Here is a 22140-nt window from a genome sequence, read left to right as displayed (position 1 = left end):
CTCTCTTGTCTCTCTATCTTCTCTCTGGCCATCCTCCATGCCTGGAATGCCCTCCCTCCTCTGTTCCTACTGCTGACCTCCCTGGCGTCCTTAAATCCCACTTTCTATAGGAAGCCTTCCCCAACCCCTCTTAATTCTTTTTTTTGGAGGGTGAGGGGGGCATGGTTAACAGTAGAACTTGCAGCTTATATATCAGTCATATCTCATTCTCGTAGACCCCCTTCTTTTCTAGTCATGTGTGTCATTGATGATGTTCATTATACTGTTTCTCAGGTCTTTCTCCAATTATAAGTGAAATTTATATTGTACAATTCATCCATTGCAGAATGCTCGCTGAGATATGACCTATTTAAGAAATAACATCTATAATATGCTCATATAACTTTATTCAAGCAAATATCAAGTTGTATGAAAAATGACATGTATTCAAAGTGAAAACAATTATCAAAGACAGCAAAGAAGAGGGTAGAGTGGCATTGGGAAAGGCATAGATCCATATCCAGTCCTTATCAGGTAAATTATAAAAGAGCAAGCAGAAAATAAAAAGTTGCCAATTGTTTTTCTAAGGAGTAGGAAATGGACTTTATTGTGTTATTTATTTTTAATACGAGGCATGGCTATGGCACCTGGATGGCCTTTGGAAGATGTGGTTCTATCACAAGCATCAATAAAAAGCCAGCCACGTGGGATTATATATCTTTTCCTAAACTGATGCAGTGAATATCATGGCAATATAGGATTTGGATCATTAACTCTAAACACCTCATCAATTCATCTTTAACAACATACATACTGGGACTGCTGAATTGAAAAATGCAACTGTGGGTAAGACTCATCTATTTTAAATGGTAGGGAAAAGAGCAAGTAGAGAATGTGGTTTTCTTTTTATGTTTACATTTAAACTATGATAGTGCTGACAGCAAAATGCCCTCTAAATGGATAATGTACCTGACTAGACCATAAAATGCTGCCTGTCCAATTGAGAATTATACACACACACACACACACACACACACACACACACATACATATACACATATATCTACAATTTTCTCTGTGACTAGATGTCTCACTATCTATTTAGTTTTATAATGATCACCAAAAAAAAGTCATTTTAATATAAGGAAATATTTTTTTCCTGGCTCACAGCTAACTACAACTAATCACTATAAGTTACTCTATGTCATTGCCACTAACCTATGATTCTTATTAAGATAAATCTCATCACCTCCTAGGACAAGGAAAGAACATATTTATGAGCTTCTGTAGCTATATTTCTGTTTCAGGGATAAAAATTTATTCAGTAACAGACAAAAAACTCAAGTCCTTTAAAATATAGATTCACAACAGTGGTGCTCTCTTAAAATTTAGCACATCTTTCAGGCATAAGTACTTCATAGTTGTATTTTATAATAGAAAGCATAATCTCCACTTTCAGATCACCCTGTGGACTTAACACACCTCCCCAGACCCAATTGATTCTGGCTTCCTGACTGAGCCATATGAACATTTATCCCCTTGAAACTAAAGTTAAGTAAAAACAATCTTAAAGGGGAAAAAAGAAGATAAACAAGGTCAACATAATCATAAGGAACACTGGAAATAAAGGAAGTACATAAGTGGTGATATTTCTTTTATTCTTTTGTTTAAAAAGGCACAAAGGAAAGATGGATCTTACAGAAGATGCTAACATGAGAAAACATACCAGAGTTATGAGATGAAAGTAAATACCTGTTTAGCTACCTTATGAAAAACTGATCTGCTTCCCTGAAAGACCTTTACAATCTGTTATTTTTTAAAAATACAACAAATAGAAATGAAACTCACAATCAACATTATATATTACTTTCTTACAATGAATATACAATCTTTTAACAGTTGTATGTGGCATCAATTGTAGTTACTCTTTAGTGTGGTTTCACTTAGTTGATTTCAGGTATTAAGCTTTGTAAATATATTTTTGACCTCTGTGTTATATTACATTTTATCAATACATTTATTTTTTTTAAAAAAAGATATGGTTCAGGGGCAGCTAGGTGGCACAGTGGATAAAGTACTGGCCCTGGATTCAGGAGGACTCGGGTTCAAAGCTGGCCTCAGACACTTAACACTTAGTAGCTGAGTGACCCTGGGCAACTCACTTAACCCTCATTGCCCCACAAAACAAAACAAAAAAAAAGGATATGGTTCAAGCCAACATTTCCAGGCTGTTTTTTCCACATGATTTCTTAGTTTCCTACAAAGATTAACCTGAATGCCTCATCTCACATGAATCATTCCCTAATCTCCTCAGTTATTAGTGCAGACAACCCCTATTTTACTTTGCGTATATCTGTTATATGTGCTGTATTTATTTATCTGTGGGGTTTTTTTTCCTCCAGTAAAAATGTTGGCTTCTTACAGTTGTCAATTTATTTGTGTATCCATAATTACTAGCATATTGTTTCATTCATAATAGATGTTAAATGAATATTTGTTAATGTAAAAAAAAAGAAATTAATGTTAAGCAATCAAGAGGACTTTATTAAGTATTTACTATGTGCCAGGTACTGTGCTAGCTCTTGGGGATAAAAGCATAATGAATGACATAATCTCCACTTGTAAGGAGTTTACATCTCCCCTTCGGATTTCCTATTCTCATTTAATTTCTATTTGTATTTGTTTCTTTTATTTCTACTTCTATTCTACCACCATCTTCCCAGTAACCCAGGTTCCAGATTTTAAAATTATTTTCAATTTTTTCTTGTCCCTTAATTCCTCTATTCAGTCACATGTGTTTTTATTGCCTTTATGCTTACTTTTCCATTGCCACAATAATTATTTTATTTCAAGTATTTACCTTCTCTCATTCAAATTGTTGCAATAGCTTTCCTTCTGGTTTTCCTATTTCCAGTCCCTCACCTTTCTAATCCATATTTCATACTATAGCCTGTCTAGTTTTTCTGGTGTATCTCTGATCATATCACATCTATGCAAATTTCCTTAGTGTTTAGACCTTAGCTACCAAATAAAATCTAAGCACTTAGTATGTCATTCAGAGGCTTAGAGAATCTGGTTTTAAGCTATTCCTTGAATCTTACTGAGACACTATTCTCTATGATGTGCTCCATGTGCCATCCCAATTGAATTACTTACCCCTCCCAATTATTTTAATGTTACCTCTATCTGTGACTTTGTTTAGAAGCTATCCATAACTAAAGTAAGTATAACCCTCATCTGCATTTTGTGAAATTCACTTCTTTAAAGGACACATTCACTAGGAAGCCTTCTCTGAAAAAAATCCTCTCCCTCATCAGATTTCATGTAAAAATTTTTTTTGTGTGTCCTCGGCTTTGAATTTATGACATTTATTCCTTAGTATTGAACAGAATTACTTTTTATGTCATATCATCTCCATTTAATTCAGAGTTTCTTGAAGAAAGATACTACACTGTGTTTCATCTTTGTATATCAATTAAAATGGTGAATAGGGGTAGGTTGTAACACCATCAATATGGAATCAGGCATGAGAATTATATAAAATATATTGTTAATGAAATGTATGAGAGAAAAGACGGATTGATTAATCATGAAGTAAGTGGTAAAGATAACTGATGGATACTCTCATGATCTCAACAGGTAAGCCCTCAGGTGCATTGAGTAGACATTCTCTCTATTCGGAAATCATCTAGTTCAACACTCTCAATTTATAAATGAAACAAAATAAGGCCTAGAAAAATTAACTACCTTGTATAAGGCACATAGGCAGAAAAGGTTAGAAATACTATTTGAATAAAGGGCACAAGCTGCACAGGAACAGGAGGAAAAATAATCACCTGGAGTCCAACCCTCTAGTTATAAGATTCTCAAAATTCAATTAATTTGATCCAAAACCAACAGATATACTATAGTTTTAATGATTTCATTCCCATTCCTTTGTTGGATGACGCTATTTTAATGGGCTAGTCACAATTCAAGGCGAGAGGTATTCTGTGTGTTCCATTGTTATTATTTCAAAATCAAGAGAAAATGAAGACTCTCTCAGCAATTTGAGTAGAATTCCATTGGATGACAAACATTAGTGCAGGACTTATAGTTTTGAGTCATAAAGGATGGGGAGTAATGTATGGGTTGTAATATACATCATGGGGAAAAACATTCATATCAAAGTGATCATAGATCCATAGAAATATTACATATTTCACTCCTAGTGTGCACATACTTCTTTGCTACATCTAAAACGATCATTTTATTTCGTGCTATATACATGGATTTGGAAAAATTCCAACTAGAGGGAAGGATTATTTTTCTTTTTAAAGAACTTTTTAATTAAGGAATTCAAAGAAAAATTATCAATTTATACTACCTATGAAAAGGCTGTTTAGAAAATATCTATAATACTCTGACTCTATCATGTAATTAAATGCCTAAATATTGGTTTGCAATTTTATAATTTAAAATTTCACCTCAGCTTTTGTTAAAAACAAATTGTTCTGATCATCAGGAACTTTATTAAATCCCTTAAGATTCTGATTTTTTCCCCCAGTGTGCTCTATGCAGTTAGGAAACATTTATATAAAGTGATTTCACCATTAACATCAAGCAGGCTGGCACATCCTAGTTAAAAAAAATGGCATGCCAGTATTCATTTCTTCTAATTTATCTTTCTTCAAGGATAAAGCAAAAAGGATTAAATCCCTTTGGTTTGGTGTTCTTCCATTTGGAGGATTTAGGCTATGCTGATTTGCTTAGTTTCCTTTCTGTATCATTTTGCCTTACAGAGATGTACTAATTCACTTTTTAAAAGCTGTTCTAAAGATCTAAAATTGGAAATTGTTGCAACTAAAGGACCTTAAATAATAACAAAAAAATCTAATAGAGAAAAGGTTAGCAGCACCACACATAATATTTTCCATTTACAAAGCACTGTCAAGTTTGAAAAATGTTTTCCTCAAAATTACCTTATTGTGTAGACAGTCTGATTATTTTATTTTAGAGGTGAGGAAACTGAGACTCTTGAGAGATTTGGTCACTTTCTGGAGGGAGAGGAGTAGGAATCTAAAGTGGCATTCAAATTCAAGTCTTTTCACTATAATTCCATACCTCCAATCAGTCTACCCTCATGTTTCCTGAAGTTCTCCCAAACCTTGGGGTACCATCTGCTTTTATCTTTAAAGGGGACTCCCCAATTTACCCTCATGATGATATTGCTCTAAAGATCCTAGGATTATAGGGGACAGGTAGGTGGTACAGTGGATAGAATACCATCCTGAAGTCAGGAGAACAGGAGTTCAAATCTCAGTCTCAGACACTTACAGGCTGTGTCATTTAACCCTGAATGCCTAAAAAAAAAAGTCCTTAGGATTATACTTAGACTGGAAAGATGTTTAGGGCTTAAAGAGTTTCACTTCCTCATTTTGAAGATGAAAAAACCAAGTCTAAGAGATATCAAGTAACTTGCCTAGAATTTCAGATAGTAAGTGGCCAAGTTTTGAACCCAGGTCCTCTAACATTTTCCACCAAAACAAATTACTTCTTTGGCCTGGTTCTGATGTAATATATATCCTTCTGACACTGTTTAATAGTAGTTTTAAAATTCTAGCCCCAGATGATTTTAATCTCTCATATTTTGTAAAGATATGAAAACCATATCAAAGATGAATCAGGGTATCTACCTCATTTATAAAACCAGACTGTGCAAAAGGGTCTGCCATGATTTTTCCTTTTTTTTTAAAAGGCTAATCTCTGATATCTGCTTTCTGTTTTCTATAGCTATCTGATCCTGTGAGGTGATTCTTTGAGTAGATAATTGCAGACTCTTTTGAACTGAAAGGAATTCTATAAATAAAATGAAATCAATATTACACTTTTGATCCAAATTAAAATGCACCCATCCCATGCTATTATTCAATTTGGACATGAGATATTAATTTGCCTCCTAAGATTTTTTTCTCATTATCCAGTGGTTTTATTCAAAGGAATTTTAGATATTCACATATGTCATGACCAGAAAATATCTGGCATTTTAAGTACTAAATAAGCTTGTACTTTAGAGAAGGTATTTCTTTAGTTTTTGTTTTTGTTGTTGTTTGTTTATTCTTAGCAAAATCTACAGATGTTGGCCAAGAGGTATAGTAGGCAGGATGGATGATATCCACTACACTTCACCTCTGGGGTCTTCTCCTTTTAAAACAGGGAATATCTATTTTAAATTGGAAACCAAGACACCATGCTAGAAGAAGAAGAAGAAGAAGAAGAAGAAGAAGAAGAAGAAGAAGAAGAAGAAGAAGAAGAAGAAGAAGAAGAAGAAGAAGAAGAAGAAGAAGAAGAAGAAGAAGAAGAAGAAGAAGAAGTCTAAGGAAAGAAGAGAATTGTGTTCTGAGTTGTCTGTACCAATACATCAGAAAGAAGTAAACCATTCATGAGGACAATTGTTTCTAGTAAAAAACAGGCAAAAGTGATGAACTCATATAAAAGAACTTCTAAGGAAATGATAATTGCTGAAGTTCCTGTGGCAATTGGGGAGCATGTGTTTGTGTAAAATTCCACAGTGCTTGTGGAACCATCCCTTCTGAGTCTAAAAGGTTATTTTAGTCAAATTCATATAATATTCAGTCATATCCCAGCCTGAGGATGATGTTATATAGTGAAGTCAACAAGCATTTTTTATATATCACTACCACCACCACCATCATCACCATTGTCATTGTCATAGCCATCATCATCATTTCATCTTGTTAATTTTGTTTGGCTCCATAATCACTAAAATAATGAAATCCTAAACCAGGCCAGCTATTTCTCTATTGGGCATCATTGCTTGTAAAGTGTGTGTGTGTGTGTGTGTGTGTGGGTGTGTGTGTGTGTGTGTGTGTGTGTGTGTGTGTGTGTGTGTGGTTGTTTCAAGTGGGTATGTACCATCTTCAGGTTTGTATAGTTTGGGATGGGGACAAGAAATTTGAAGGAGGAAGAAAGTCTGTGGGAACAGGAATGCATCCAGGTATCTTAATCTAAATTAATCATAAACAATGGAGTTTTGACTTAAAAGTGAAAGGAAGGGAGGGGCAGTTAGGTGGCGCATTGGATAGAGCACCAGCCCTGAAGTCAGGAGGACCTGAGTTCAAGTCCAGCCTCAGACATTGAACACTTACTAGCTGTGTGACCCTGGGCAAGTCACTTAAACCCAATTGCCTCACCCAAAAAAGAAAAGTGAAAGGGAATGAGAAAAATGTAATTTAGGGGGAGGTAAGTAGGATACCCCTGAACAATTGATCTTCCCCACACTCAGAGTGCTGCTGATAAAATTATAGAAAATAAAGATAATAGTTTTAAAGTTTTAAAATAGTAGTTATCCCTTTAAGACTAATACAGTTCTTTAGTCAAAGTTGGTGGAATTAGAGTGTGAGTGACCATGACTGAATGGCCAAGGATCAGGTACCAATGTAGCAGCCCTTTAAAAATAAGAAACATTCTCTAAAGTATGATTCAGGACAAGAGGCAACTCTGAAGGATTTAAGTTCTAAGAAATGAAAAGAGAGATGACTTTGGCAGAGAGCCCAGAACTTGATAAGGAATCATTTCTCACTGGAGAATGAGGAGGTCCTTCTTTCTCTCTCCCCACCTTTTCCTATAAGGTCATAGTGTTTTTGTTTTTGAGTAGTGCCAATTTACCAGCAGCAGACACCACATAATTTCAATCTGTGCTTCTCAAGGGCAGGGATTGCTTTTCTTTTTAATTTGAGTCCCCTACCACTTAGCACAGTGGTTGACACACAGTAAACGGGTAAGATGCTTTTCTTTCATTCATTTTATTCTTTCCAATAGAAAGCAGACCCTGGCAGGCAAGACAGGAGATAGGAGGAGCCTTCTGTGTCTAGAGAATTGACTCTGGCTATTAGAAGTCAGGTTAATGAGAGGATCTCAGCAGAGTGACATACCCAGCAGAGACACAGGGCTCAGGGGGAGCAATATGAGGACATCATTATAGGAAAAATCTAATGGAGAAAAGTTTAGTAGTACCATATAACAACTGCAGTAGAGGAGGTATGAGTTGTCTTGGCCACATATATTTTCTAATCGTGTAGTGTACTCTGTGTGTTCCCATTCTTATCTCAAATGTAATTCATAGTTTTAGGGGACTATAAACAGTTTATGTAGGGAATGTTTTGCTATTATCTTATTATACTTATGATGATGGTTATAATTCCTGTGATGTTCATATTATTCTTATGATAAAAAATGTCTAACTAACATTTCAATAATATGTGTTTGGGTATTTGTTCTGATTATTAAAAGTAAACATATTGGTGAGGATTCATGAATAATAGCTTTAAGATTGTGCAGAGTATCTTGAAATATGGTGTAATCTCTCTCCAACACCCAACTTTTGAGTTCTCATTGATATCAATCCCCAAAAGGAGCACTACATAGAAGCACAGAAAAAAAAATATATTTTTATCACTTCAATGAATGACAAAATGTGGTTTTATTTCATAGGAAATATTCAAATTCAAATGTGTTCCAGTCAATCCAGTCAGCAAAAAATCACATATTTGTTGTACTTTATTGAACTATTTATCTTTTTCCCCATTTACAGATAGCAGATTTGTGTACTTAAATCCCTCTTTAATACAGACTCTTGTTTCCAAACCAATTACAGAAGCTCCCTTGTGAGTGAGTTCAATAATAACATATTGTAACTAGGATGTTAAGAATCACAAAAACATCTCTTTTTTTTTCCAATTCCTTTGAAAAGTATATTCAAATATAAGCGGGGGGAGGGGGGGAGGATACAACTGTAAGGAATGTATTCAAAACTCAAATATTTAAATTATAACTTACTTGAAATTCTCTATTCAATGAGTCAAATTCTACCAAAGAATATGCACAGAGGCAAAATAATCTGGAGCTAGGAGGGCCCCAAGAGGGGAGTCCTATTCATAGAATGAGTGTTGTATGGTACCAGATACCTGCTCATTTAAGATTACATAGATGAATTAGACATACTTTAGTATTGCTATTGACCCCTGAAGCTATCCATTTCATTTAAACCATCCAAACGTAGTAATCCAGAGAGTGATAAATCATACGTACATAGTGCTTTATGTAAGCATTGGCAAAACACATTTTGTTTTGTATCCTCATTAATGCTGTGAAGGTTAATAAATACTTCATTATTTCCATTTTACGGGTAAGGACAATGAGGCCCAGTGACATTGTATGACTTCCTGGGGTCATATAAATAGTAAATGTCTGAAGCAATAAATCTGATCTTCCTGATTCAAACTGAAACACTATGCATTCTACTTTGCTGCTAAATAATCTCAAATTTAGCTCTTTAAGGGAACTAATTACCCCCCAGAATTTCTGAGAAAGGTGCAAATCATTCCATACTCTTAAGACTGTATTTCTCACTGTCTCTTCCTATATGTTTTTAACTGGAAAATAATGTCCGCCATCTTTTTGTGGGTTCTGCTGCTCCAAGAGTTGTTTTCTGGCTGTGTTTAGAGGTTTTGGGGCGGGGGGTAATTGTGTCAGGAAGTCTGAGTGGTTACCTCTTCCTATATGTTTTCCTGTCTCTTCCTGCTTATATGGGTAAAACCCTTCTCCTACCAATGTAATTTACTCTTTAACTTGGAATTTAAGGGAGTTCCCCTTATTTTCTACCTGAAAGCCCTCAGCATATCATTATGTCATCCTTGACCAATTGGTGACTATTTTGCCATCTGTTTGAAAAAGAGAGGAAATTCACTTAAATCTTAATTTAAAGTGATCTGAAGATGTCAAGACAAAAGCAAGAGTGGTAAATGTTGACAGGGAGTCAAAGTCTATGACCTTACAGTCAACATTTCTGGAAAGTCCCATTAATACAAATACTATGAGTGGTGTTTCAAGAAATAAGTTTAAGAAGCAAGATAATTCCTTAAGTTGATCATTCTATTGCATGATTCTATGCAGAACTGTTAACCTTTCTAGGAGATATAGAGGTTGAGTTTTTCTAATGATATCTGATAAAATTTTTTGGCAATTTCTAGTGTTTGAATATTTGCTTTGGGCCATGTTTCTTTGTAAATACCATTAAATTTAGATATGCTTGATAATGAATAAAGAGTATGAAGAATGTTGGAAGTGTTTGAAGAAAGAGAAAGGAAATTAATCAGCTCATTGCCAAATATGCTTTAAATCATGGCTTGATATATTGGTTCATAGTAGTAGTAGTAGTTGTAGTAGTGGTAGTGGTGGTGGTGGTGGCGGTGGTAGTAGTAGTAGTAGTAGTAGTAGTAGTAGTAATAATAGTAGCAGTTGCACACTATTACATAAAATGACACTTTTTATTGTGTTCACACAAAAAAATAAAATATTATGAAAAATACAGAATAACTTACAATTTGAGAATTTCTATGAATTCTAATTTCTCAATCCCAAGTCCCAAGGATAAAGTTGTCAGAAAATTGCAAACACTAAAGGAAGATTTTATTAAATAAAGCAAGTTCCTTTAAAGTCTTCTGTCCTGGTTTCTCCATTTAAAAATAGCATAATATTAACCACCTCTTCTTGCCCTTGAGGGATATTGTGAAATTAATAAAATAGCATTTCATGCCTTTTAAAACCACTGAAAGAAAATTAGGGGATAATGTCAAATTATTCCTGTTATTATCACACGGAGTACAGGTAGGAAGACCAATCTATACCAATACAAAATAGAAGAGTGAGTTGGACACTGGGAAAATAAAATCTGTCTAGTAAAACGGTGTGTGAGTGAATCAGTCTTGTCTGTTGAAAATCATATTTGATTGACTGAAAAAATAATGCTTAGTTGACAAAAAATACTGTCCTATCTAACAGAGATAAGAAATAAAGGGATCGATGATGACGTGGCCACTGCGACCAGGGCTCTAGAGAGCCGCCTATGGCACCCCTTCTTCCTAAACTCCCTCCCCCCAGCACCGACCAACCTCCCCAGGGGACACTGCCCAGGAGGTCGCCCCTGCCCCGCCGGTACCCGCCCCCTGCCAGCCCCTACTGCTCAGCACCGGCCCAGTCCCCAAGCCTCCCATCCCTTGCGGTCCTTGTTCCATAATCACTTCAGGGTCCCAGCACCAAACCTTCCCCTGCCCGGGAGCCTGTCACATAAGGAAAGTACTGTAGGTTCACTTGGGAGGTGCGCTGGACGTCTGGGCGCTTCTGACAGAGATAAGAAATAATTGAGAATGGTAATAGAAAATACAGGAAAATATGTATCTTCATGGAGAATGTTGGACAGAAAACATTTCTTAATAATTGTGAAAGGTCTGTGTTTTTGTTGGTGGTGGTTAATGAGATATGATTTCCTGTAATTTCATTTATTTAGAGAATTCCCAGAGAGGGAATTCTCTCTATTAATGCAGTCCCTAACAAGTTTTGTGAAACATATACTCTTGGACAGGTGCTGAGGCATTGAGAGGTCATTTACTTGCCCATGGTGAAAGAGTCAGTATAATAATGGCTTGCATTGTTATATTACTTCAGGGTTCACAAAGTACTTTGAACATTATTTGGTTTTCATAACACCCCTGGGAAGTAGCTACTATTATTATCCCCACTTTATAGATGAAGAAACTGAGGCATTCCAAGGTAAAATGGATGGCTCAGGGTCATTCAGTAAGTGTCTCAGACCAAATTTCAACTTAGGTCTTCCTAATCCCAAGACCTGAAATTTAACCACTGTACCATTAGTTGTCTAATAATTGTTCTTGTTGTTTTTGTTGTTTGTCCTTCCTTCTCAAGGAAGACCATGATATTGGGAGGTGATGTCATGACTTGCAATGAATTAGATTTAGTGAGGAAGGGCTGTGCAAAGTCACCAGTCTCCCTCTCTCCTCCAAAGCCATCTGGGTCCAGTGGCAAGAGATGGACTGAGATGCAGTGGAAGACCTTGGCCTTTTAAGGTAAGGTCATTCACAGGTTACAATTTGCCTTAGCAAATACCTATCAAGTGATTAATGATAGATAAGAAAGGAGGCAAAGAAAGACCTTCTTTACCTAGTCAAAATAAAATAGATAGATAGATGGGGGGAGCCCTCAGGAGAAAGGAGTGTAAATAGATCTTCATTCTTCTGAGACCACCATTATATAATGTTGATTCCATTCCCCTCCTGTCTAATACTTTCTTGTCTTCCTCTACTCCCATTCCCTTCACTTTCATTGTCCTCTCCACTCTTGTCCTCTTTTCTCATCCCCTCTCTCTTTCCCTCCTCATCTCTCTCTCTCCCTTTCTCTTCCCCTCCTACAATTAACATGCACAAAATAAATTAATATGAAGTTTTATTGTCTTAATGGTATTTTATACTCCTATATTTGTAACATTGATGAATAATCAATATTGACCTTGTTTAATATTTGATATGAAAAATCCTTATAGTTGATTTGTCAAATATTGTCATAATTATTCCATATAATATTTCAAAATTCAATTTTTAGAGAGTCTTCACTTGGAATACTTTTCTCATCCTAATATTGCTAATCATACATCTTTTGAACAAATCAGATTAGTGAGCTTCCATGTTACCTATTTAAATCACCCCAGCTCCTCTAATTCACAGGAAATAAGAGCTTTGGGCCACAATAAAATGTGACTAATGGCCCTTTTCATGTTAATGCTGCAAGCAAGAGGGCGAATCACTCACAGAAAAGTGTGATTGGTGGAATGAATAAGTAGTAATTGTTCCACATTAAGTAAACAAAGGAAACCTTCATATATTAATGCATTCTCTTGTTTTATTACCTTTAGGCAGATATTCTAATCAGCCTTGACAGTACCTGAATAGATTGCCAGCACCCAAAGGTGCTGTGTATTAATTTATCTAAACAAATAATGATGGTGTGTCAAAGCAAATTATATGGGTTCATATGTTGCATGCTTTTGTAATGAAATGGGAGCAGAGAGATGTGCTTATTCATTGGCCCCTTTCCTAAATAGGAGGTATTTTGTATCTACACAGTCAGGCTTTCATGCTTTCCCACCATGGCTTTCCCACAACTCCTTTGCACAAAGAAAAGATTATAAAAATGGAAAACAAGTAGATTTACTCTTTAAGTATCTTTATTATCAGAAGCAAAGTCCTACTTATGGTGTTAGGGGAGCACTTAAATCATTTCGTTCACACTTTTTTTGTACATATTTCCTCATAATCTCCAACCTAGAGACACTGAAAATATTTCTCATTTCCCTCATTGTATTGTTAACAGGATAAAATTAGCTAATATATGAAAATGCCTAAATGGGCAAGATGTTATGATTGATCTAAATAGAATTAGAGACTCTAAAAGTTGAAAAGGGATTCCAAAAGCCATCATATCTCATCTTTTTTCTAATCAGAATATGTCCAATAAGTGTTTATCCAGCCTTTATTTGAAAACCTCTACAAAGGGAAATTCACTCTATTGGGGGAACAAGTAGGGCATTCAACTTTAAGTTACTACTGATATTTAGAAAGTTTTTCCTTGCATTGAGCCTAAATAAGTCTCCCTGAAACTTCCACTCTCTGTCTACTATATCTCCCCTTTGGGGGTCAAATAGAACAATTGTAAACCCTATTCTTCAAATACTAGAAGAAAGTGATTTTGATCTCTCTTTAATCTTGCTTTCTCCAAACTAAAAATCCCTGGTCCCTATGAATAATTTTCATATTACCTTTGACCTAGCAATCCCACTACAAGGCCTATACCCCCTAAGAGATCAAAGAAAGAGGAAAAAGAACCAAATGTACTAACCTATTTTTAGTAACTTTTTGTTCTAGAGAACAAGAAACAAAAGGGGTGTCCATCAATTGGGGCTGCACAACGTGTGTTATACAAATGTCATGAATAGAAATGTGACATGAGAAATGAATAAAGTGATAGTTTAAGACAAACTAAATGCTAGATGATTGTTATCAATGGATTCATAGTAAGTTAAGAAGAAGTAAAGAACAATTGATGCAGGAGTAACAGCAGTGTAAAGAAAAAAAACAGAAGAAATGTGATCAATATAATGACTAACTATAGCACTAGAGGAATGATAATGAAGAAATCTTTCTATATACTGGGGCAAGAAAGATGGACCTAATGTTTAAAATAAGACATAATACTGGAGAGGGGAAAATGTGATGATTTATTTTACCTGGAAATGCTTATTGGTTATAAGGAATGGAATTTCCTCTTTTTTATTTTGGGGAAGGGATTTTGGATCAAAATTAGGAGCTAGTGAGAGTGTTAACAATAAATTAAATAAGTGAATGAATGAATGAGTTGAAACTAGGTAGATTAAATAAAGGAAGGTCATTGAATTTGCTTTAACAATAGACAGAATTGAACAGAGGGAAGTCCCAAAGGAAACAAAGAAAATCAAAACAATTTGGAAAGAAATATATTGAAATTGTTATGTAATTAAAAATATGTATGAGAGAAATTGATGATTTCAAAAATAATCATATTTTTTTCTCTTTTCAAGGGTGTGTAGAGATTATCTATTGGGGAAATGTAATTTAAATTCAGAATTTTTAAAAATAATAATAGTCTATTATTATGAGGCTCTTCTTCCTTTCTTTGCCTTTATGTGCATACTTATCAGTTTATCAATGGTTTTCTTAAAATGTATCATCCAGAACTGAACACAATATTCCACTTGTTTTTTTGACAAGACAGAGTATTACAAGGATCATTAGCTTTGGAATCTCTACATCTCAAAGATGCCTAAGATTGGAAATCATCTTTTGTTTTTTGCTACCATGTCACACTATTGACTCACAGTGATGTTTTTGAGTCCCCCAGCCATTCTGACATATTTTTCAAATGAAATTAGGTCTAGTAATATCTATCTGATATTTGGCAATAATTTATTGAACCTAAGTCTAAGATTTTATATTTATTCCTATTATATTTGGTTTTCTTACACTCAATCCAACATTTTATCCTACTGAGAGCCTCTTTTTTTATCATAAAAATATTTCATTATTTTTTAGTTACATGTAGAGATAGTTTTCAACACTTATTTTTATAAGATTTCTAGTTTCAAACTTTTCTCCCTCCTTCCCTTCCCTCACCCCTCCCCAAGATAGCAAGCAATTTGATATAGGTTATATATGGACAATCACATTAAACATATTTCTGCATTAATCATGCTGTGAAAGAAGAATCAGAGCAAAAGGGGAAAACCCTATTGAATTCTTCTTGCATCCTATATCACGTAACACGTGTTCTATTCCTTCCAACTCTGTGTCATAAGATAACCTATGGTTTTATCCACTTAACTGATAAAGACGCTGAACCCCTCAAGGATAACAGCAGATTCCTGGGGCATTTCACTGATAATGTCTTCTAAGTTGGCATCTAAACACTTAGAAATATTCCATGGTTTAAGCCACTAAGCAATTCCAAATCCAATTAATTACAAACCATTATGTAGGCTACATTTCTATTTTCCACCAGAATAGCAGGAGATATTTTGCCAAAGGTTTCGATAAAATAGAGTTAAATTGATTATATCTTTAGAATTCTACTCATCTGTTAACTAAGTAATGTGGCCAAGAAAGGAAAGAAGATTTGATTAGTAATACCCATTTTTGAATCAATGCTGGCTCTAAATTATCAAGAAATCCTTTTTCTAAATGTTAGCCAATTTCACCTTTAATAATATACTCTATATTTTCCCCAGAAATCAAAATTAAGTTCACTGGCCTGTAGATTTCTGCTTTCTTTTTCTTCCTTTAAATGAAACAAAACAAAACAAATGTATAAACAAAAACCTCTCTCCATACATGTCCTTCCGTACTGTAACATTTTATACAATTGTCATGATCTTTCCAAGTTCATTAACAGCAAACCAATAAATTCATCTTCCCCTTCCCTGTTCTTCCACCTCACAGAACTTGGTGTGTAGTTTTTTGTTGTTTGTTTATTCCTTGATAACATTGTCACCCACTTATTTCAAGCTTATTACCTCTTTACTCGATTTTTGCAATAGCCTACTGTTAAGGGCTAAAATTCTAGCTAGTCTGTCTAAAATATCTAATGAGTGGTCGCCAATAAATTATAAGCTTTAGCAAGAGTTAGACTTTTAAGCATTTATTAAGGAGAATAAGAATTTGGTAAAGAGAGAGAAAGGCCTAGATTCCTATCTATTAAAGCGAGAGCACATTTCTAGCTCCACTCTCCACCAGAGTCCAAAGGAAAAAACCTGAGCCCAAGCGCCAGTCTCTTCCTTCCTCCTCCCACTTGCCCGCGTCACTTCCTGATGCCAAAGAAGAGACTCCTGGTCTTGCCCTCAAAGACCTTCGCTTCATGGGTGCAACTCTTCTACAGTAAGTCTCCAGCAGGTGGCCTCATTCCAATCGTTACACTGCACAGTAATTAATTTTCTTGCCTCCAGTCTTTCACATTTCTAATCTATTCTCCACAAAGCTGCCAAAAAGGATCATCCTAAGTCACATCTGGCCATGTCACTATGTTCATCAACAAACTCCACTGGCTCCCACTGGCTTTCACAATCAAATAACAAATCCTATGTTTGGTATTTGAGGCTCTTCATTCACAATTTGGTTTGAATTTGCCTTTTAAGCTTTAGTATTCCCATTTACTCCCTCTCTGAAGTCCAACCAATCTGATCTTGGTTCTTCATCTAACATATATTCCTCCCATCATCCTACCTTTAGACAGACTAGCACCATGTTTAGAATAAACATTTTTCTTTTCATATTATCCTTAATATGTATGTTCTTGTTTAGTTCACAACATCTTCTAAAACACATTTTTTAATCCTCACAGCTGCTTGTTCCCTTCTCCTTACAAATTTAGTTTGTATTTATTTCCTTTTATCTATTTCTTTGCGGGGGAGTGAGGCAATTAGGGTTAAGTGACTTTCCCAGGGTCACACAGCTAGTAAGCGTTAAGTGTCTGAGGCTGGATTTGAACTCAGGTCATCCTGAATCCAGGGCCATTGCTCTATCCACTGTGCCACCTAACTGCCCCTGTATTTATTTTCAATATTTTTTTTGTACATCCTGTGCTCTTTGATAGAATATAAGTTTTCTGAGATCCATGAATAGTCCATTTTCCATGTTTTGTCTTTGTATCCTCAGTATCTAGAAGAGTTTCTTACACATAGTAGACTTCTAATAAATGCTTATTGATTGATTAATGTAGATCTGGTGACCTGTGATAAATAAGTGCAATAAGTACTTTCTAAGTATTGCCTTATGATATCCTACCTTATCTTGTATTTAATCTTTTTATTAGCCATTGTAAATCTATCTTTTTCATTACAAAAACCATTATCCTAAAAAAAAATCTCTGGATCAGGGGGGGAGCTGGAGCCAAGATAGCAGAGAAGAGGCAGCGACAGCCTGAGGTTCCCGACATATCTGTCCATTCGCTCCCAAATAATGTCATAAAAAAGGAGCCTAACTCACATAAGAACAGAGTGAGACTATTTTCCTGCCAGAAACAGAAATTGAGGTCACCTGTTGATCAGGCTGAAAGAGGAGCTCAGTGTGCATCCTAGACCCACCCAGGAACAGACACCTCTGAGTCTTCATTACCAGCGGCCTCTTCTGAGGCTCAGCTTGTGGACCAGTAAGGGCAATTGGCCAGGGTGAAGTGGCTATAGTCTCTGCTGGAGTTGGGGTGAAGTAGCCTGGTTCTGAACTAGTGGGCCGAATCGAGTGGCAATGGCCTAGTCGGGGAGGGGCAAAGGAACACCAAGCTCCTGACCATAGGGAATCAGATTTCAATCAGACATCTTCTTCCAAGTTGAGATGCTTAGGCAAAGAAAACAGCAGATGATAGAAAGCTTCTTTGGGGGAAAGATAGAACAGAACACATCCTCAGGAGAAGATAATAACAAAGTCAAAGCTCCAACATCCAAAGCTTCAAAGAAAAGTATGAATTGGTCTCAGGCCCTGGAAGCACTCAAAAGGGACTTTAAAGAGAAAGTAGAGGAGACAGAAGGAAGATTTAGAGAGAGGGAGGAAAGAATGGAAAGAGAAATGAGAGCAATGCAGGACAGTCATGAAAAAAAACTTAACAGCTTGAAAAGTCAAATGGAAAAGGAGATAGAAAAATTCACTGAAGAAAATAATTGCCTGAGAAATAGGATTGAACAAATGGAAGCTGGTGACTTTATAAGAAGCTAAGACACAGTAAAGCAAATCCAAATGAATGAAAAAATTAGAGGGCAATATGAAATATCTCCTTGGAAAAACAGCTGACCTGGAAAATAGATCCAGGAGAGATAAATTGAAAATCATTGGACTACCTGAAAACCATGACCAAAAAAAAAAAAAGCCTAGACATCATCTTCTAAGAAATTGTAAGGGAAAATTTCCCTGATATTCTAGTTGCAGAGGGTAAAATAGAAATTGAAAGAAAGCACCAATCACCTCCCGAAAGAGATCCCAAAAGGAAAACTTCCAGGAATATTATAACCACATTCCAGAGGTCTCAGGTCAAGGAGAAAATATTACAAGCAGCTAGAAAAAAAGGAATTCAAATACTATGGAGCCACAGTCAGGATAACACAGGATTTAGCAGCTTCTACATTAAAGGACTGGAGAGCATGGAATATGATATTCCAGACGACAAAGGTACTAGGAGTACAACCTAAAATAACATACTCAGCAAAACTGAGTATAATGTTTAAGGGGAAAAATGGAACTTCAGTGAAAAAGAGGACTTTCACACATTTGTGATGAAAAGATCTGAACTGAATAGAAAATTTGACTTTCAAATACAAGAGCCTAGAGAAGCATAAAAAGGTAAACAGGAAAAACAAATCATGAGGCATCTTAAAAGGTTAAACTGTTTACATTCTTACTTGAGAAGGCAATACTTCCAACACATAAGAACTCTCTCAGTACTAGGGCAGCTGAAAGGAATATACAAAGAGGACACAAGTATAAATTGAATGTGAAGAGATCATATCTGTAAAGCATTTGTCCATGTTTTTTTTGTGGGGCAGGCAGGATGAGGTGGCTTATGTCTGGGGCTGGATTTGGGCTCAGGGCCTCCTGGGTCCAGGGCTGGTACTTTGTCCACCTAGCAGACCCATGATGTCATTTTTAAAATAAAGTTAAGGGGTAAAAGAAATGTACTGGAAGAAAGGGAATGGGAGAGGTGGGAGGGTCTATAAAAGCTCACATAAAAGAAACAAGAAAAAGCTTATGGAGTGAAGAGGAAATGGAGAAGGAGTGAGGGAGTGAGTGAGCCTTACTTTCATCAGAATTGGTTCAAAGAGGGAATAAGATAGACACTCAAGTGGGTATAGTAATATATTTTTCCCTGAGGGAAAATGGAAGGGGAAGGGGAAAAGTAGGGGAGAGGTGAAGGAAGGGAGGGCAGATTGGGGCAGGGGGCAGTAAAAAGCAAAACGCTTTTGAGGAGGGATAGGGTAAAAGAAGATAGAAAATGGAGTAAATATCAAGGGGAGGGAATAGGATCAAAGGTAATACAGTTACTAATAGTAACTGTGAAATAAATGATGAGCATATCAGAAGGACATATGAAAAATGCAAACCATCAACAGAGGAAGAACTGATGGTATTTGAATACAGATTGAAGTATAATTTTATTTGATAGTTCCTCTCTCTAAATTTATTCTATTTTCTTTCACAACTTGACTAAAGTGAAGATGCTTGGCACAACTGCACATGTATAACTTATATTGAATTGCTTGATTCCATAGAGATGATTTAGAAGGGAAGGAGGAAGAAAATTTAGAACACAACTTTTTTTTTTAAATCAATGTGAAGAAATGATGATCAAGCAGATTTCAGAGAAATCTAGAAGGACCCACATGAACTGATGCTAAGTGAGATGATCATAACCAGGAGAACATTATACACAGTATCAACAACATTGTGTGTTGATCAACTGTGATATACATAACTCTTCTCAGCAATAAAGTCATCCAAGATAGTTCCAAAGGACTCATGAGGGAAAATGCTCTCTAAATAAATAAATAAAAGAACTGTGGAACCTAGATGCAGATTGAACCATATTATTTCTACATTTTTTTTGGTTTTCGTATTTCGAGGTTTTTCCCTTTTGCTCTGATTCTTCTTTCACAGCATGGCTAATGCAGAGATAAGTTTAGTGTAATTGTACATCTATAACTTATATCAGATTGTTTACTGTCTTGGGAAGGGGTAAGAGGGGAAGGAGGGAGAAAAATTTGAAACTAGAAATCTTATAAAAAACAAATGTTGAAAACTATCTCTACATATAACTAATAAATAAATAAGCAAACAAATAAATAAATAAAATCTTCCCTTCCATACTTTTTGTACTTCATCACATGAGCATACCTTATTAATATAAAGTTTTACTTGTTTCTGTTGATATTTATCCCCTTTCCTTTTCATCTTGAATAAGATATTATCTCTTAAGGAACATGTCCTAGTTCTATTCTATCAAGTCTCAGTAATACCTATGATATCAAATTTACCTTTTTAAATTAGACTCCTTAGTTCATCATATAACACCCATACCATGAACAATTTCTTATTGACATCTGAGATTTTAGATACAATAATAGATCTTATTTCATTTGATCCAGTAGCACTCTACTGGAGTAAGGTATTTAGGTATTATTATCTTCTTTTAACAGATGAGAAAAGTAGGAAAAAGAAAGGATAAATGACATCCAGGGTACAGAAAAACCTACATATTAGAGGGCATATTTGAATCCAAGTCTTTCTTGTCTTCATATCCAAGACTTTCCCACTATTCCATTGTGCCTCTGACAGACAATTAATAAAAATAATTGAATATGAATCATGTAAATGGAAGTATGCTAGGCACATTGGGGAAATCATGGTTTACAGAATGTTAGTAAGACAAGGTCACTATGTGTCCTCTCTCCAGCTCTTTCTGTTTTTGCATTTAAGAAACTTATTTGCCTTCTGTTTTGAAAGAAATAAGACTAACATGAATATAGACATAAGAGGATTAGTGCTGTTATATGTAGCATACACTGAAATGGAGAAAGGTTTCTCCAAAAAGGAGCAGATGTACTTTTGTGGTAATCCAGGTGTAAAGGTTCTAGAGTCAAGAGAATTGATGCAGAGAGCAATGAATAATAATTGGCTCTGAGCATCAGGGCAGTACAGCAGTGCAATAAACATGCATGTGTTTCCCTGAATCTAAAATAATTATTCACTTGCTCCTTCCATCTCCTCTAACTCACATCCTATATCTTTTCTCCTTTTTGTGGATAAACTCTTCAAAGGGTCATCTATAATAGCTTCCTCCATTTTTTCTCCTGTCATTCTTCTTAATCCCTTATCATCTAGCTTCTCATTTCATCATTCCACAGGAATTACTTTCTTAAACATCACCAATGAGCTCAATTAAAAAATTCAATGGCCTTTGCTCCATTCTCATTTTTCTGCACCTATTTGCAGACTTTGATGCTGTTGTTCACCTTCTTCTCTTTGATACTCTCTTCTAAGTGTTCGGAACACAAATCTCTCTTTGTTTTCCTATATATCACGCTGATCCTTCTGTCTCCCTTGCTAGATTGTAAATCTAAGTCACAAGCTCTAACTATAGGTGCCGCACAAGGTTCTCTCCTGGACCTTCTCTTCTCCCTCCCTCCTTCAGCTTCTATAGATTTAATTACAATCTATGTGGTAATGATTCTCAAATCTATCTAACTTGACCTAACCTCTCTTGTTACCTCCAATCTCTCATCTGCACTAACTTTGAAACTTCTCAAATTGGATGTGCAGTAGATATTTTGAACTCAACATGTCTTAAACTGAATTAACTATCTTTTACCTTAAACCCTCATCCCTTCATAACTTCCCTATCACTGTCAAGGATAACATCATACTCTCAGTCCCTCAGGCTCTCACCTTGGGTGTGATGTTTGACTCCTCACTATTGCTTAACCACCATACCCAATCTCTTGACAAAACCTGATGATACTATCTTTCTAATGTTTCATATATTCTCTCTTCTCTTTTCTGGTACTATTACCATCCTGCTACAGGCTCTCATCACCTCACATTTAGACTATTACAATAGCCTATTGCTCTCCTTGTTTCTCTTCATTCAAATTCATCCTTCATTCACCTTTACTTTTACCTCCTGGCTCCCCAGATTTCCCAACTAAAACTTATATTCTACTGAAAGCCTTTCAAAACCCCT

Source organism: Dromiciops gliroides, chromosome 4 (assembly GCF_019393635.1).
Source record: "Dromiciops gliroides isolate mDroGli1 chromosome 4, mDroGli1.pri, whole genome shotgun sequence".
In the NCBI taxonomy this organism is placed as follows: Eukaryota; Metazoa; Chordata; class Mammalia; order Microbiotheria; family Microbiotheriidae; genus Dromiciops; species Dromiciops gliroides.
This window is presented reverse-complemented; position numbering follows the sequence as displayed.